Source organism: Lepidochelys kempii, chromosome 25 (genome assembly GCF_965140285.1).
Source record: "Lepidochelys kempii isolate rLepKem1 chromosome 25, rLepKem1.hap1, whole genome shotgun sequence".
Lineage (NCBI taxonomy): Eukaryota > Metazoa > Chordata > Testudines > Cheloniidae > Lepidochelys > Lepidochelys kempii.
The window spans coordinates 1,230,054-1,249,773 of record NC_136404.1 but is presented as its reverse complement, the minus strand read 5'-3'; positions in this window follow the sequence as shown (position 1 = coordinate 1,249,773).

Below are 19,720 nucleotides of genomic sequence, written 5' to 3'. Positions count from 1 at the left end.
TCTAGGACCCCTAATCAGTGAAGCCCCGCCCCCTAATCAGGGCCCAGCTTCTCTCCCAGCACAAAGCCCCTCCAAGCCTCTACACATACAGATAATACCAATACAAAAACACACACAAATACGTTCTCCTCCAACAGAACTCCCACTCAAACGCCCCTGTTCACAGCTCTGTTTGCTAGCTCCTGTGCCACTGCAGCTGTCTGTTCCGCTGCCTGACTGGCTGCTACCTTTATAGGACCCCTAGTCAGTGAAGCCCCGCCCCCTAATCAGGGCTCAGCTTCTCTCCCAGCACAAAGCCCCTCCAAGCCTCTACATATACAGATACTACCAATACAAAAAAACACACAAATACGTTCTCCTCCAACAGAACTCCCACTCAAACGCCCCTGTTCACAGCTCTGTTTGCTAGCTCCTGTGCCACTGCAGCTGTCTGTTCCGCTGCCTGACTGGCTGCTACCTTTATAGGACCCCTAGTCAGTGAAGCCCCGCCCCCTAATCAGGGCCCAGCTTCTCTCCCAGCACAAAGCCCCTCCAAGCCTCTACACATACAGATAATACCAATACAAAAACACACACAAATACTTTCTCCTCCAACAGAACTCCCACTCAAACTCCCCTGTTTACAGGTCTGTTTGCAAGCTCCTATGCCGCTGCCTGACGGGCTGCTACCTTTATAGGACCCCTAGTCAGTGAAGCCCCGCCCCCTAATCAGGGCTCAGCTTCTCTCGCAGCACCTAGCCACTGCAAGCCTCTACACATACAGATACTACCAATACAAAAACACACAAATACCTTCTCCTCCAACAGAACTCCCACTCAAACTCCCCTGTTCACAGCTCTGTTTGCTAGCTCCTGTGCCACTGCAGCTGTCTGTGCCGCTGCCTGACTGGCTGCTAGCTTTATAGGACCCCTAGTCAGTGAAGCCCCGCCCCTAATCAGGGCTCAGCTTCTCTCACAGCACCTAGCCCCTCCAAGCCTCTACACATACAGATAATACCAATACAAAAACACACACAAATACCTTCTCCTCCAACAGAACTCCCACTCAAACGCCCCTGTTCACAGCTCTGTTTGCTAGCTCCTGTGCCACTGCAGCTGTCTGTGCCGCTGCCTGACTGGCTGCTACCTTTATAGGACCCCTAGTCAGTGAAGCCCCGCCCCCTAATCAGGGTTCAGCTTCTCTCCAAGCACAAAGCTCCGCCAAACCCCGACACATACAGATACTACCAATAAAAAACCAAACACACACAAATACCATCTCCTCCAACAGAACTCCCACTCAAACTCCCCTCTTTACAGCTCTGTTTGCTAGCTCCTGTGCCACTGCAGCTGTCTGTGCCGCTGCCTGACTGGCTGCTCCCTTTCTAGGACCCCTAATCAGTGAAGCCCCGCCCCCTAATCAGGGCCCAGCTTCTCTCCCAGCACAAAGCCCCTCCAAGCCTCTACACATACAGATAATACCAATACAAAAACACACACAAATACGTTCTCCTCCAACAGAACTCCCACTCAAACTCCCCTGTTTACAGGTCTGTTTGCTAGCTCCTGTGCCGCTGCCTGACGGGCTGCTACCTTTCTAGGACCCCTAATCAGTGAAGCCCCGCCCCCTAAACAGGGCCCAGCTTCTCTCCCAGCACAAAGCCCCTCCAAGCCTCTACACATACAGATAATACCAATACAAAAACACACACAAATACGTTCTCCTCCAACAGAACTCCCACTCAAACTCCCCTGTTTACAGGTCTGTTTGCTAGCTCCTGTGCCGCTGCCTGACTGGCTGCTACCTTTATAGGACCCCTAGTCAGTGAAGCCCCGCCCCCTAATCAGGGCTCTGCTTCTCTCGCAGCACCTAGCCCCTCCAAGCCTCTACACATACAGATAATACCAATACAAAAACACACACAAATACGTTCTCCTCCAACAGAACTCCCACTCAAACTCCCCTGTTTACAGGTCTGTTTGCTAGCTCCTGTGCCGCTGCCTGACTGGCTGCTACCTTTATAGGACCCCTAGTCACTGAAGCCCCGCCCCCAAACCAGGGCTCAGCTTCTCTCCCAGCACAAAGCCCCTCCAAGCCTCTACACATACAGGTACTACCAATACAAAAACAGACACAAATACCTTCTCCTCCAACAGAACTCCCACTCAAACTCCCCTCTTTACAGCTCTGTTTGCTAGCTCCTGTGCCACTGCAGCTGTCTGTGCCGCTGCCTGACTGGCTGCTCCCTTTCTAGGGCCCCTAATCAGTGAAGCCCCGCCCCCTAATCAGGGCCCAGTTTCTCTCCCAGCACAAAGCCCCTCCAAGCCTCTACACATACAGATACTACCAATACAAAACCAAACACACACAAATACCTTCTCCTACAACAGAACTCCCACTCAAACTCCCCTGTTTAGAGCTCTGTTTGCTAGCTCCTGTGCCGCTGCAGCTGTCTGTGCCGCTGCCTGACTGGCTGCTAGCTTTATAGGACCCCTAGTCAGTGAAGCCCCGCCCCCTAATCAGGGCTCAGCTTCTCTCCCAGCACAAAGCCCCTTCAAACCTCTACACATACAGGAACTACCAATACAAAAACACACACAAATACCTTCTCCTCCAACAGAACTCCAACTCAAACTCCCCTGTTTACAGCTCTGTTTGCTAGCTCCTGTGCCGCTGCAGCTGTCTGTTCCGCTGCCTGACTGGCTGCTACCTTTATAGGATCCCTAGTCAGTGAAGCCCCGCCCCCTAATCAGGGTTCAGCTTCTCTCCCAGCACAAAGCCCCTCCAAGCCTCTACATATACAGATACTACCAATACAAAAAAACACACAAATACCTTCTCCTCCAACAGAACTCCCACTCAAACTCCCCTGCTTACAGCTCTGTTTGCTAGCTCCTGTGCCGCTGCCTGACTGGCTGCTACCTTTATAGGACCCCTCGTCAGTGAAGCCCCGCCCCCTAATCAGGGTTCAGCTTCTCTCCCAGCACAAAGCTCCGCCAAACCCCGACACATACAGATACTACCAATAAAAAACCAAACACACACAAATACCATCTCCTCCAACAACTCCCACTCAAACTCCCCTGTTCACAGCTCTGTTTGCTAGCTCCTGTGCCACTGCAGCTGTCTGTGCCGCTGCCTGACTGGCTGCTCCCTTTCTAGGACCCCTAATCAGTGAAGCCCCGCCCCCTAATCAGGGCCCAGCTTCTCTCCCAGCACAAAGCCCCTCCAAGCCTCTACACATACAGATAATACCAATACAAAAACACACACAAATACGTTCTCCTCCAACAGAACTCCCACTCAAACTCCCCTGTTTACAGGTCTGTTTGCTAGCTCCTGTGCCGCTGCCTGACTGGCTGCTACCTTTATAGGACCCCTAGTCAGTGAAGCCCCGCCCCCTAATCAGGGCTCAGCTTCTCTCCCAGCACAAAGCCCCTCCAAGCCTCTACATATACAGATACTACCAATACAAAAAAACACACAAATACCTTCTCCTCCAACAGAACTCCCACTCAAACTCCCCTCTTTACAGCTCTGTTTGCTAGCTCCTGTGCCACTGCAGCTGTCTGTGCCGCTGCCTGACTGGCTGCTCCCTTTCTAGGACCCCTAATCAGTGAAGCCCCGCCCCCTAATCAGGGCCCAGCTTCTCTCCCAGCACAAAGCCCCTCCAAGCCTCTACACATACAGATAATACCAATACAAAAACACACACAAATACCTTCTCCTCCAAAAGAACTCCCACTCAAACTCCCCTGCTTACAGCTCTGTTTGCTAGCTCCTTTGCCGCTGCAGCTGTCTGTGCCGCTGCCTGACTGGCTGCTCCCTTTATAGGACACCTAGTCAGTGAAGCCCCGGCCCCTAATCAGGGCTCAGCTTCTCTCGCAGCACCTAGCCCCTCCAAGCCTCTACACATACAGATACTACCAATACAAAAACACACACAAATACCTTCTCCTCCAACAGAACTCCCACTCAAACTCCCCTGTTCACAGCTCTGTTTGCTAGCTCCTGTGCCGCTGCCTGACTGGCTGCTACCTTTATAGGACCCCTCGTCAGTGAAGCCCCGCCCCCTAATCAGGGCTCAGCTTCTCTCGCAGCACCTAGCCCCTCCAAGCCTCTACACATACAGATACTACGAATACAAAAACACACACAAATACCTTCTCCTCCAACAGAACTCCCACTCAAACTCCCCTGTTCACAGCTCTGTTTGCTAGCTCCTGTGCCGCTGCCTGACTGGCTGCTCCCTTTCTAGGACCCCTAATCAGTGAAGCCCCGCCCCCTAATCAGGGCCCAGCTTCTCTCCCATCACAAAGCCCCTCCAAGCCTAAACACATACAGATAATACCAATACAAAAACACACACAAATACCTTCTCCTCCAAAAGAACTCCCACTCAAACTCCCCTGTTCACAGCTCTGTTTGCTAGCTCCTGTGCCACTGCAGCTGTCTGTGCCGCTGCCTGACTGGCTGCTAGCTTTATAGGACCCCTAGTCAGTGAAGCCCCGCCCCTAATCAGGGCTCAGCTTCTCTCACAGCACCTAGCCCCTCCAAGCCTCTACACATACAGATAATACCAATACAAAAACACACACAAATACCTTCTCCTCCAACAGAACTCCCACTCAAACGCCCCTGTTCACAGCTCTGTTTGCTAGCTCCTGTGCCACTGCAGCTGTCTGTGCCGCTGCCTGACTGGCTGCTACCTTTATAGGACCCCTAGTCAGTGAAGCCCCGCCCCCTAATCAGGGTTCAGCTTCTCTCCAAGCACAAAGCTCCGCCAAACCCCGACACATACAGATACTACCAATAAAAAACCAAACACACACAAATACCATCTCCTCCAACAACTCCCACTCAAACTCCCCTGTTTACAGCTCTGTTTGCTAGCTCCTGTGCCGCTGCCTGACTGGCAGCTAGCTTTATAGGACCCCTAATCAGTGAAGCCCCGCCCCCTAATCAGGGCTCAGCTTCTCTCCCAGCACAAAGCCCCTCCAAGCCTCTACACATAGAGATACTACCAATACAAAAAACCACACAAATACCTTCTCCTCCAAAAAACTCCCACTCAAACTCCCCTGCTTACAGCTCTGTTTGCTAGCTCCTGTGCCGCTGCCTGACTGGCTCCTACCTTTATAGGACCCCTAGTCAGTGAAGCCCCGCCCCCTAATCAGGGCTCAGCTTCTCTCGCAGCACCTAGCCCCTCCAAGCCTCTACACATACAGATACTACCAATACAAAAACACACACAAATACCTTCTCCTCCAACAGAACTCCCACTCAAACTCCCCTGTTCACAGCTCTGTTTTCTAGCTCCTGTGCCGCTGCCTGACTGGCTGCTACCTTTATAGGACCCCTAGTCAGTGAAGCCCCGCCCCCTAATCAGGGCTCAGCTTCTCTCCCAGCACAAAGCCCCTCCAAGCCTCTACACATACAGATAATACCAATACAAAAACACACACAAATACGTTCTCCTCCAACAGAACTCCCACTCAAACTCCCCTCTTTACAGCTCTGTTTGCTAGCTCCTGTGCCACTGCAGCTGTCTGTGCCGCTGCCTGACTGGCTGCTCCCTTTCTAGGACCCCTAATCAGTGAAGCCCCGCCCCCTAATCAGGGCCCAGCTTCTCTCCCAGCACAAAGCCCCTCCAAGCCTCTACACATACAGATAATACCAATACAAAAACACACACAAATACGTTCTCCTCCAACAGAACTCCCACTCAAACTCCCCTGTTTACAGGTCTGTTTGCTAGCTCCTGTGCCGCTGCCTGACTGGCTGCTACCTTTATAGGACCCCTAGTCAGTGAAGCCCCGCCCCCTAATCAGGGCTCAGCTTCTCTCCCAGCACCTAGCCCCTCCAAGCCTCTACACATACAGATACTACCAATACAAAAACACACACAAATACCTTCTCCTCCAACAGAACTCCCACTCAAACTCCCCTGTTCACAGCTCTGTTTGCTAGCTCCTGTGCCGCTGCCTGACTGGCTGCTACCTTTATAGGACCCCTAGTCAGTGAAGCCCCGACCCCGAATCAGGGCTCAGCTTCTCTCTCAGCACCTAGCCACTCCAAGCCTCTACACATACAGATACTACCAATACAAAAACACACACAAATACCTTCTCCTCCAACAGAACTCCCACTCAAACTCCCCTGTTCACAGCTCTGTTTGCTAGCTCCTGTGCCGCTGCCTGACTGGCTGCTACCTTTATAGGACCCCTAGTCAGTGAATCCCCGCCCCCTAATCAGGGCTCAGCTTCTCTCCCAGCACAAAGCCCCTCCAAGCCTCTACATATACAGATACTACCAATACAAAAAAACACACAAATACCTTCTCCTCCAACAGAACTCCCACTCAAACTCCCCTCTTTACAGCTCTGTTTGCTAGCTCCTGTGCCACTGCAGCTGTCTGTGCCGCTGCCTGACTGGCTGCTCCCTTTCTAGGGCCCCTAATCAGTGAAGCCCCGCCCCCTAATCAGGGCCCAGTTTCTCTCCCAGCACAAAGCCCCTCCAAGCCTCTACACATACAGATACTACCAATACAAAACCAAACACACACAAATACCTTCTCCTACAACGGAACTCCCACTCAAACTCCCCTGTTTAGAGCTCTGTTTGCTAGCTCCTGTGCCGCTGCAGCTGTCTGTGCCGCTGCCTGACTGGCTGCTAGCTTTATAGGACCCCTAGTCAGTGAAGCCCCGCCCCCTAATCAGGGCTCAGCTTCTCTCCCAGCACAAAGCCCCTTCAAACCTCTACACATACAGGAACTACCAATACAAAAACACACACAAATACCTTCTCCTCCAACAGAACTCCAACTCAAACTCCCCTGTTTACAGCTCTGTTTGCTAGCTCCTGTGCCGCTGCAGCTGTCTGTTCCGCTGCCTGACTGGCTGCTACCTTTATAGGATCCCTAGTCAGTGAAGCCCCGCCCCCTAATCAGGGTTCAGCTTCTCTCCCAGCACAAAGCCCCTCCAAGCCTCTACATATACAGATACTACGAATACAAAAAAACACACAAATACCTTCTCCTCCAACAGAACTCCCACTCAAACTCCCCTGCTTACAGCTCTGTTTGCTAGCTCCTGTGCCGCTGCCTGACTGGCTGCTACCTTTATAGGACCCCTCGTCAGTGAAGCCCCGCCCCCTAATCAGGGTTCAGCTTCTCTCCCAGCACAAAGCCCCTCCAAGCCTCTACATATACAGATACTACCAATACAAAAAAACACACAAATACCTTCTCCTCCAACAGAACTCCCACTCAAACTCCCCTGTTCACAGCTCTGTTTGCTAGCTCCTGTGCCACTGCAGCTGTCTGTGCCGCTGCCTGACTGGCTGCTCCCTTTCTAGGACCCCTAATCAGTGAAGCCCCGCCCCCTAAACAGGGCCCAGCTTCTCTCCCAGCACAAAGCCCCTCCAAGCCTCTACACATACAGATAATACCAATACAAAAACACACACAAATACGTTCTCCTCCAACAGAACTCCCACTCAAACTCCCCTGTTTACAGGTCTGTTTGCTAGCTCCTGTGCCGCTGCCTGACTGGCTGCTACCTTTATAGGACCCCTAGTCAGTGAAGCCCCGCCCCCTAATCAGGGCTCAGCTTCTCTCCCAGCACAAAGCCCCTCCAAGCCTCTACATATACAGATACTACCAATACAAAAAAACACACAAATACCTTCTCCTCCAACAGAACTCCCACTCAAACTCCCCTCTTTACAGTTCTGTTTGCTAGCTCCTGTGCCGCTGCAGCTGTCTGTGCCGCTGCCTGACTGGCTGCTCCCTTTATAGGACACCTAGTCAGTGAAGCCCCGGCCCCTAATCAGGGCTCAGCTTCTCTCGCAGCACCTAGCCCCTCCAAGCCTCTACACATACAGATACTATCAATACAAAAACACACACAAATACCTTCTCCTCCAACAGAACTCCCACTCAAACTCCCCTGTTCACAGCTCTGTTTGCTAGCTCCTGTGCCGCTGCCTGACTGGCTGCTACCTTTATAGGACCCCTCGTCAGTGAAGCCCCGCCCCCTAATCAGGGCTCAGCTTCTCTCGCAGCACCTAGCCCCTCCAAGCCTCTACACATACAGATACTACCAATACAAAAACACACACAAATACCTTCTCCTCCAACAGAACTCCCACTCAAACTCCCCTGTTCACAGCTCTGTTTGCTAGCTCCTGTGCCGCTGCCTGACTGGCTGCTCCCTTTCTAGGACCCCTAATCAGTGAAGCCCCGCCCCCTAATCAGGGCCCAGCTTCTCTCCCATCACAAAGCCCCTCCAAGCCTAAACACATACAGATAATACCAATACAAAAACACACACAAATACCTTCTCCTCCAAAAGAACTCCCACTCAAACTCCCCTGTTCACAGCTCTGTTTGCTAGCTCCTGTGCCACTGCAGCTGTCTGTGCCGCTGCCTGACTGGCTGCTAGCTTTATAGGACCCCTAGTCAGTGAAGCCCCGCCCCTAATCAGGGCTCAGCTTCTCTCACAGCACCTAGCCCCTCCAAGCCTCTACACATACAGATAATACCAATACAAAAACACACACAAATACCTTCTCCTCCAACAGAACTCCCACTCAAACGCCCCTGTTCACAGCTCTGTTTGCTAGCTCCTGTGCCACTGCAGCTGTCTGTGCCGCTGCCTGACTGGCTGCTACCTTTATAGGACCCCTAGTCAGTGAAGCCCCGCCCCCTAATCAGGGTTCAGCTTCTCTCCAAGCACAAAGCTCCGCCAAACCCCGACACATACAGATACTACCAATAAAAAACCAAACACACACAAATACCATCTCCTCCAACAGAACTCCCACTCAAACTCCCCTGTTTACAGGTCTGTTTGCTAGCTCCTGTGCCGCTGCCTGACTGGCTGCTACCTTTATAGGACCCCTAGTCACTGAAGCCCCGCCCCCAAACCAGGGCTCAGCTTCTCTCGCAGCACCTAGCCCCTCCAAGCCTCTACACATACAGATACTACCAATACAAAAACACACACAAATACCTTCTCCTCCAACAGAACTCCCACTCAAACTCCCCTGTTCACAGCTCTGTTTGCTAGCTCCTGTGCCGCTGCCTGACTGGCTGCTCCCTTTCTAGGACCCCTAATCAGTGAAGCCCCGCCCCCTAATAAGGGCCCAGCTTCTCTCCCATCACAAAGCCCCTCCAAGCCTAAACACATACAGATAATACCAATACAAAAACACACACAAATACGTTCTCCTCCAAAAGAACTCCCACTCAAACCCCCCTGTTTACAGCTCAGTTTGCTAGCTCCTGTGCCGCTGCAGCTGTCTGTGCCGCTGCCTGACTGGCTGCTCCCTTTATAGGACACCTAGTCAGTGAAGCCCCGCCCCCTAATCAGGGCCCAGCTTCTCTCCCAGCACAAAGCCCCTCCAAGCCTCTACACATACAGATAATACCAATACAAAAACACACACAAATACCTTCTCCTCCAACAGAACTCCCACTCAAACTCCCCTGTTTACAGGTCTGTTTGCTAGCTCCTGTGCCGCTGCCTGACTGGCTGCTACCTTTATAGGACCCCTAGTCAGTGAAGCCCCGCCCCCTAATCAGGGCTCTGCTTCTCTCGCAGCACCTAGCCCCTCCAAGCCTCTACACATACAGATACTACCAATACAAAAACACACACAAATACCTTCTCCTACAACAGAACTCCCACTCAAACTCCCCTGTTCACAGCTCTGTTTGCTAGCTCCTGTGCCGCTGCCTGACTGTCTGCTACCTTTATAGGAGCCCTAGTCAGTGAAGCCCCGCCCCCTAATCAGGGCTCAGCTTCTCTCCCAGCACAAAGCCCCTCCAAGCCTCTACATATAAAGATACTACCAATACAAAAACAGACACAAATACTTTCTCCTCCAACAGAACTCCCACTCAAACTCCCCTGTTTACAGCTCTGTTTGCTAGCTCCTGTGCCGCTGCCTGACTGGCTGCTCCCTTTCTAGGACCCCTAATCAGTGAAGCCCCGCCCCTTAATCAGGGCCCAGCTTCTCTCCCATCACAAAGCCCCTCCAAGCCTCTACACATACAGATAATACCAATACAAAAACACACACAAATACCTTCTCCTCCAAAAGAACTCCCACTCAAACTCCCCTGCTTACAGCTCTGTTTGCTAGCTCCTTTGCCGCTGCAGCTGTCTGTGCCGCTGCCTGACTGGCTGCTCCCTTTATAGGACACCTAGTCAGTGAAGCCCCGGCCCCTAATCAGGGCTCAGCTTCTCTCGCAGCACCTAGCCCCTCCAAGCCTCTACACATACAGATACTACCAATACAAAAACACACACAAATACCTTCTCCTCCAACAGAACTCCCACTCAAACTCCCCTGTTCACAGCTCTGTTTGCTAGCTCCCGTGCCGCTGCCTGACTGGCTGCTACCTTTATAGGACCCCTAGTCAGTGAAGCCCCGCCCCCTAATCAGGGCTCAGCTTCTCTCGCAGCACCTAGCCCCTCCAAGCCTCTACACATACAGATACTACCAATACAAAAACACACACAAATACCTTCTCCTCCAACAGAACTCCCACTCAAACTCCCCTGTTCACAGCTCTGTTTGCTAGCTCCTGTGCCGCTGCCTGACTGGCTGCTCCCTTTCTAGGACCCCTAATCAGTGAAGCCCCGCCCCCTAATCAGGGCCCAGCTTCTCTCCCATCACAAAGCCCCTCCAAGCCTAAACACATACAGATAATACCAATACAAAAACACACACAAATACCTTCTCCTCCAAAAGAACTCCCACTCAAACCCCCCTGTTTACAGCTCAGTTTGCTAGCTCCTGTGCCGCTGCAGCTGTCTGTGCCGCTGCCTGACTGGCTGCTCCCTTTATAGGACACCTAGTCAGTGAAGCCCCGCCCCCTAATCAGGGCCCAGCTTCTCTCCCAGCACAAAGCCCCTCCAAGCCTCTACACATACAGATAATACCAATACAAAAACACACACAAATACCTTCTCCTCCAACAGAACTCCCACTCAAACTCCCCTGTTCACAGCTCTGTTTGCTAGCTCCTGTGCCGCTGCCTGACTGGCTGCTACCTTTATAGGACCCCTCGTCAGTGAAGCCCCGCCCCCTAATCAGGGCTCAGCTTCTCTCGCAGCACCTCGCCCCTCCAAGCCTCTACACATACAGATACTACCAATACAAAAACACACACAAATACCTTCTCCTCCAACAGAACTCCCACTCAAACTCCCCTGTTCACAGCTCTGTTTGCTAGCTCCTGTGCCGCTGCCTGACTGGCTGCTACCTTTATAGGACCCCTAGTCAGTGAAGCCCCGCCCCCTAAGAAGGGCTCAGCTTCTCTCCCAGCACAAAGGCCCTCCAAGCCTCTACACATACAGATAATACCAATACAAAAACACACACAAATACGTTCTCCTCCAACAGAACTCCCACTCAAACTCCCCTGTTTACAGGTCTGTTTGCTAGCTCCTGTGCCGCTGCCTGACTGGCTGCTACCTTTATAGGACCCCTAGTCAGTGAAGCCCCGCCCCCTAATCAGGGCTCAGCTTCTCTCCCAGCACAAAGCCCCTTCAAGCCTCTACACATACAGATACTACCAATACAAAACCAAACACACACAAATACCTTCTCCTCCAACAGAACTCCCACTCAAACTCCCCTGTTTACAGCTCTGTTTGCTAGCTCCTGTGCCGCTGCAGCTGTCTGTTCCGCTGCCTGACTGGCTGCTACCTTTATAGGACCCCTAGTCAGTGAAGCCCCGCCCCCTAATCAGGGTTCAGCTTCTCTCCAAGCACAAAGCCCCGCCAAACCCCTTCACATACAGATACTACCAATAAAAAACCAAACACACATAAATACCTTCTCCTCCAACAGAACTCCCACTCAAACTGCCCTGTTTACAGGTCTGTTTGCTAGCTCCTGTGCCGCTGCCTGACTGGCTGGTACCTTTATAGGACCCCTAGTCAGTGAAGCCCCGCCCCCTAATCAGGGCTCAGCTTCTCTCCCAGCACAGAGCCCCTCCAAGCCTCTACACATACAGATACTACCAATACAAAACCAAACACACACAAATACCTTCTCCTCCAACAGAACTCCCACTCAAACTCCCCTCTTTACAGCTCTGTTTGCTAGCTGCTGTGCCACTGCAGCTGTCTGTGCCGCTGCCTGACTGGCTGCTACCTTTATAGGACCGCTAATCAGTGAAGCCCCGCCCCCTAATCAGGGCCCAGCTTCTCTCCCATCACAAAGCCCCTCCAAGCCTCTACACATACAGATAATACAAATACAAAAACACACACAAATACCTTCTCCTCCAACAGAACTCCCACTGAAACTCCCCTGTTTACAGCTCTGTTTGCTAGCTCCTGTGCCGCTGCCTGACTGGCTGCTCCCTTTCTAGGACCCCTAATCAGTGAAGCCCCGCCCCCTAATCAGGGCCCAGCTTCTCTCCCAGCACAAAGCCCCTCCAAGCCTCTACACATACAGATAATACCAATACAAAAACACACACAAATACGTTCTCCTCCAACAGAACTCCCACTCAAACGCCCCTGTTCACAGCTCTGTTTGCTAGCTCCTGTGCCACTGCAGCTGTCTGTTCCGCTGCCTGACTGGCTGCTACCTTTATAGGACCCCTAGTCAGTGAAGCCCCGCCCCCTAATCAGGGCTCAGCTTCTCTCCCAGCACAAAGCCCCTCCAAGCCTCTACACATACAGATACTACCAATACAAAACCAAACACACACAAATACCTTATCGTCCAACAGAACTCCCACTCAAACTCCCCTGTTTAGAGCTCTGTTTGCTACCTCCTGTGCCGCTGCCTGACAGGCAGCTAGCTTTATAGGACCCCTCGTCAGTGGAGCCCCGCCCCCTAATCAGGGCTCAGCTTCTCTCCCAGCACAAAGCCCCTCCAAGCCTCTACACATACAGATACTACCAATACAAAACCAAACACACACAAATACCTTCTCCTCCAACAGAACTCCCACTCAAACTCCCCTGTTTAGAGCTCTGTTTGCTAGCTCCTGTGCCGCTGCAGCTGTCTGTGCCGCTGCCTGACTGGCTGCTACCTTTATAGGACCCCTCGTCAGTGAAGCCCCGCCCCCTAATCAGGGTTCAGCTTCTCTCCAAGCACAAAGCTCCGCCAAACCCCGACACATACAGATACTACCAATAAAAAACCAAACACACACAAATACCATCTCCTCCAACAGAACTCCCACTCAAACTCCCCTGTTTACAGTTCTGTTTGTTAGCTCCTGTGCCGCTGCCTGACTGGCAGCTAGCTTTATAGGACCCCTAGTCAGTGAAGCCCCGCCCCCTAATCAGGGCTCAGCTTCTCTCCCAGCGCAAAGCCCCTCCAAGCCTCTACACATACAGATAATACCAATACAAAAAAACACACAAATACCTTCTCCTCCAAAAGAACTCCCACTCAAACTCCCCTGCTTACAGCTCTGTTTGCTAGCTCCTGTGCCGCTGCCTGACTGGCTCCAACCTTTATAGGACCCCTAGTCAGTGAAGCCCCGCCCCCTAATCAGGGCTCAGTTTCTCTCACAGCACCTAGCCCCTCCAAGCCTCTACACATACAGATACTACCAATACAAAAACACACACAAATACCTTCTCCTCCAACAGAACTCCCACTCAAACTCCCCTGTTCACAGCTCTGTTTGCTAGCTCCTGTGCCGCTGCCTGACTGGCTGCTACCTTTATAGGACCCCTAGTCAGTGAAGCCCCGCCCCCTAATCAGGGCCCAGCTTCTCTCCCAGCACAAAGCCCCTCCAAGCCTCTACACATACAGATAATACCAATACAAAAACACACACAAATACTTTCTCCTCCAACAGAACTCCCACTCAAACTCCCCTGTTCACAGCTCTGTTTGCTAGCTCCTGTGCCACTGCAGCTGTCTGTGCCGCTGCCTGACTGGCTGCTAGCTTTATAGGACCCCTAGTCAGTGAAGCCCCGCCCCTAATCAGGGCTCAGCTTCTCTCACAGCACCTAGCCCCTCCAAGCCTCTACACATACAGATAATACCAATACAAAAACAAACACACACAAATACCTTCTCGTCCAACAGAACTCCCACTCAAACTCCCCTGTTTAGAGCTCTGTTTGCTAGCTCCTGTGCCGCTGCAGCTGTCTGTGCCGCTGCCTGACTGGCTGCTACCTTTATAGGACCCCTAGTCAGTGAAGCCCCGCCCCCTAATCAGGGTTCAGCTTCTCTCCAAGCACAAAGCTCCGCCAAACCCCGACACATACAGATACTACCAATAAAAAACCAAACACACACAAATACCATCTCCTCCAACAGAACTCCCACTCAAACTCCCCTCTTTACAGCTCTGTTTGCTAGCTCCTGTGCCACTGCAGCTGTCTGTGCCGCTGCCTGACTGGCTGCTCCCTTTCTAGGGCCCCTAATCAGTGAAGCCCCGCCCCCTAATCAGGGCCCAGTTTCTCTCCCAGCACAAAGCCCCTCCAAGCCTCTACACATACAGATACTACCAATACAAAACCAAACACACACAAATACCTTCTCCTACAACAGAACTCCCACTCAAACTCCCCTGTTTAGAGCTCTGTTTGCTAGCTCCTGTGCCGCTGCAGCTGTCTGTGCCGCTGCCTGACTGGCTGCTAGCTTTATAGGACCCCTAGTCAGTGAAGCCCCGCCCCCTAATCAGGGCTCAGCTTCTCTCCCAGCACAAAGCCCCTTCAAACCTCTACACATACAGGAACTACCAATACAAAAACACACACAAATACCTTCTCCTCCAACAGAACTCCCACTCAAACTCCCCTGTTTACAGCTCTGTTTGCTAGCTCCTGTGCCGCTGCAGCTGTCTGTTCCGCTGCCTGACTGGCTGCTACCTTTATAGGATCCCTAGTCAGTGAAGCCCCGCCCCCTAATCAGGGTTCAGCTTCTCTCCCAGCACAAAGCCCCTCCAAGCCTCTACATATACAGATACTACCAATACAAAAAAACACACAAATACCTTCTCCTCCAACAGAACTCCCACTCAAACTCCCCTGCTTACAGCTCTGTTTGCTAGCTCCTGTGCCGCTGCCTGACTGGCTGCTACCTTTATAGGACCCCTCGTCAGTGAAGCCCCGCCCCCTAATCAGGGTTCAGCTTCTCTCCCAGCACAAAGCCCCTCCAAGCCTCTACATATACAGATACTACCAATACAAAAAAACACACAAATACCTTCTCCTCCAACAGAACTCCCACTCAAACTCCCCTGTTTACAGCTCTGTTTGCTAGCTCCTATGCCGCTGCCTGACTGGCTGCTACCTTTATAGGACCCCTAGTCAGTGAAGCCCCGCCCCCTAATCAGGGCCCAGCTTCTCTCCCAGCACAAAGCCCCTCCAAGCCTCTACACATACAGATACTACCAATACAAAACCAAAAACACACACAAATACCTTCTCCTCCAACAGAACTCCCACTCAACTCCCCTGTTTACAGCTCTGTTTGCTAGCTCCTGTACCGCTGCAGCTGTCTGTGTCGCTGCCTGACTGGCTGCTCCCTTTATAGGACCCCTCGTCAGTGAAGCCCCGCCCCCTAATCAGGGCTCAGCTTCTCTCCCAGCACAAAGCCCCTACACATACAGATACCACCAACACAAAACCAAACACACACAAATACCTTCTCCTCGAACAGAACTCCCACTCAAACTCCCCTGTTTACAGCTCTGTTTGCTAGCTCCTGTACCGCTGCAGCTGTCTGTGCAGCTGCCTGACTGGCTGCTCCCTTTATAGGACCCCTAGTCAGTGAAGCCCCGCCCCCTAATCAGGGCTCAGCTTCTCTCGGAGCACAAAGCCCCTACACATACAGATACCACCAATACAAAACCAAACACACACAAATACCTTCTCCTCCAACAGAACTCCCAATCAAACTCCCCTGTTTACAGCTCTGTTTGCTAGCTCCTGTGCCGCAGCAGCTGTCCGTGCCGCCGCCTGACTGGCTGCTCCCTTTATAGGACCCCTAGTCAGTGAAGCCCCGCCCCCTAATCAGGGCTCAGCTTCTCTCCCAGCACAAAGCCCCTACACATACAGATGCTACCAATACAAAACCAAACACACACACAAATGCCTTCTCCTCCAACAGAACTCCCACTCAGACTCCCCTGTTTACAGCTCTGTTTGCTAGCTCCTGTGCCGCTGCCTGACTGGCTGCTACCTTTATAGGACCCCTAGTCAGTGAAGCCCCGCCCCCTAATCAGGGCTCAGCTTCGCTCCCAGCACAAAGCCCCTCCAAGCCTCTACACATACAGATACTACCAATACAAAACCAAACACACACACAAATACCTTCTCCTCCAACAGAACTCCCACTCAAACTCCCCTGTTTACAGCTCTTTGCTAGCTCCTGTGCCACTGCAGCTGTCTGTGCCGCTGCCTGACTGGCTGCTGCCTTTATAGGACCCCTCGTCAGTGAAGCCCCGCCCCCTAATCAGGGCTCAGCTTCTCTCCCAGCACAAAGCCCCTCCAAGCCTCTACACATACAGATACCACCAATACAAAACCAAACACACACACAAATACCTTCTCCTCCAACAGAACTCCCACTCAAACTCCCCTGTTTACAGCTCTCTTTGCTAGCTCCTGTGCCACTGCAGCTGTCTGTGCCGCTGCCTGACTGGCTGCTGCCTTTATAGAACCCCTAGTCAGTGAAGCCCCGCCCCCTAATCAGGGCTCAGCTTTTCTCCCAGCACAAAGCCCCTCCAAGCCTCTACACATACAGGTACTACCAATACGAAACCAAACACACACATATACCTTCTCCTCCAACAGAACTCCCACTCAAACTCCCGTGTTAACAGCACTGTTTGCTTAGCTGCTGTGCCGCTGCCTGACTGGCTGCTACCTTTATAGGACGCCTAGTCAGTGAAGCCCCGCCCGCCTATCAGGGCTCAGCTTCTCTCCCAGCACAAAGCCTCTACACATACAGATACTACCAATACAAAACCAAACACACACAAACACCTTCTCCTCCAACAGAACTCCCACTCATACTCCCCTGTTTACAGCTCTGTTTGCTAGCTCCTGTGCCGCTGCCTGACTGGCTGCTACCTTTATAGGACCCCTCGTCAGTGAAGCCCCGCCCCCTAATCAGGGCTCAGCTTCGCTCCCAGCACAAAGCCTCTCCAAGCCTCTACACATACAGATACTACCAATACAAAACCAAAAACACACACAAATACCTTCTCCTCCAACAGAACTCCCACTCAACTCCCCTGTTTACAGCTCTGTTTGCTAGCTCCTGTACCGCTGCAGCTGTCTGTGTCGCTGCCTGACTGGCTGCTCCCTTTATAGGACCCCTCGTCAGTGAAGCCCCACCCCCTAATCAGGGCTCAGCTTCTCTCCCAGCACAAAGCCCCTACACATACAGATACCACCAACACAAAACCAAACACACACAAATACCTTCTCCTCGAACAGAACTCCCACTCAAACTCCCCTGTTTACAGCTCTCTTTGCTAGCTCCTGTGCCACTGCAGCTGTCTGTGCCGCTGCCTGACTGGCTGCTGCCTTTATAGAACCCCTAGTCAGTGAAGCCCCGCCCCCTAATCAGGGCTCAGCTTCTCTCCCAGCACAAAGCCCCTACACATACAGATACCACCAACACAAAACCAAACACACACAAATACCTTCTCCTCGAACAGAACTCCCACTCAAACTCCCCTGTTTACAGCTCTGTTTGCTAGCTCCTGTACCGCTGCAGCTGTCTGTGCAGCTGCCTGACTGGCTGCTACCTTTATAGGACCCCTAGTCAGTGAAGCCCCGCCCCCTAATCAGGGCTCAGATTTTCTCCCAGCACAAAGCCCCTCCAAGCCTCTACACATACAGATACTACCAATACGAAACCAAACACACACATATACCTTCTCCTCCAACAGAACTCCCACTCAAACTCCCGTGTTTACAGCACTGTTTGCTAGCTGCTGTGCCGCTGCCTGACTGGCTGCTACCTTTATAGGACGCCTAGTCAGTGAAGCCCCGCCCCCTTATCAGGGCTCAGCTTCTCTCCCAGCACAAAGTCTCTACACATACAGGTACTACCAATACAAAACCAAACACACACAAACACCTTCTCCTCGAACAGAACTCCCACTCATACTCCCCTGTTTACAGCTCTGTTTGCTAGCTCCTGTGCCGCTGCCTGACTGGCTGCTACCTTTATAGGACCACTAGTCAGTGAAGCCCCGCCCCCTAATCAGGGCTCAGCTTCGCTCCCAGCACAAAGCCCCTCCAAGCCTCTACACATACAGATACTACCAATACAAAACCAAAAACACACACAAATACCTTCTCCTCCAACAGAACTCCCACTCAAACTCCACTGTTTACAGCTCTGTTTGCTAGCTCCTGTGCCACTGCCTGACTGGCTGCTACCTTTATAGGACCCCTAATCAGTGAAGCCCCGCCCCTAATCAGGGCCGAGCTTCTCTCCCATCACAAAGCCCCTCCAATCCTCTACACATACAGATAATACCAATACAAAAAAACACACAAATACCTTCTCCTCCAAAAGAACTCCCACTCAAACTCCCCTGCTTACAGCTCTGTTTGCTAGCTCCTGTGCCGCTGCCTAACTGGCTGCTACCTTTATAGGACCCCTAGTCAGTGAAGCCCCGCCCCCTAATCAGGGCCCAGCTTCTCTCCCAGCACAAAGCCCCTCCAAGCCTCTACATATACAGATACTACCAATACAAAAAAACACACAAATACGTTCTCCTCCAACAGAACTCCCACTCAAACTCCCCTGTTTACAGGTCTGTTTGCTAGCTCCTGTGCCGCTGCCTGACTGGCTGCTACCTTTATAGGACCCCTAGTCAGTGAAGCCCCGCCCCCTAATCAGGGCTCAGCTTCTCTCCCAGCACCTAGCCCCTCCAAGCCTCTACACATACAGATACTACCAATACAAAAACACACACAAATACCTTCTCCTCCAACAGAACTCCCACTCAAACTCCCCTGTTCACAGCTCTGTTTGCTAGCTCCTGTGCCGCTGCCTGACTGGCTGCTACCTTTATAGGACCCCTAGTCAGTGAAGCCCCGACCCCGAATCAGGGCTCAGCTTCTCTCTCAGCACCTAGCCACTCCAAGCCTCTACACATACAGATACTACCAATACAAAAACACACACAAATACCTTCTCCTCCAACAGAACTCCCACTCAAACTCCCCTGTTCACAGCTCTGTTTGCTAGCTCCTGTGCCGCTGCCTGACTGGCTGCTACCTTTATAGGACCCCTAGTCAGTGAATCCCCGCCCCCTAATCAGGGCTCAGCTTCTCTCCCAGCACAAAGCCCCTCCAAGCCTCTACATATACAGATACTACCAATACAAAAAAACACACAAATACCTTCTCCTCCAACAGAACTCCCACTCAAACTCCCCTCTTTACAGCTCTGTTTGCTAGCTCCTGTGCCACTGCAGCTGTCTGTGCCGCTGCCTGACTGGCTGCTCCCTTTCTAGGGCCCCTAATCAGTGAAGCCCCGCCCCCTAATCAGGGCCCAGTTTCTCTCCCAGCACAAAGCCCCTCCAAGCCTCTACACATACAGATACTACCAATACAAAACCAAACACACACAAATACCTTCTCCTACAACGGAACTCCCACTCAAACTCCCCTGTTTAGAGCTCTGTTTGCTAGCTCCTGTGCCGCTGCAGCTGTCTGTGCCGCTGCCTGACTGGCTGCTAGCTTTATAGGACCCCTAGTCAGTGAAGCCCCGCCC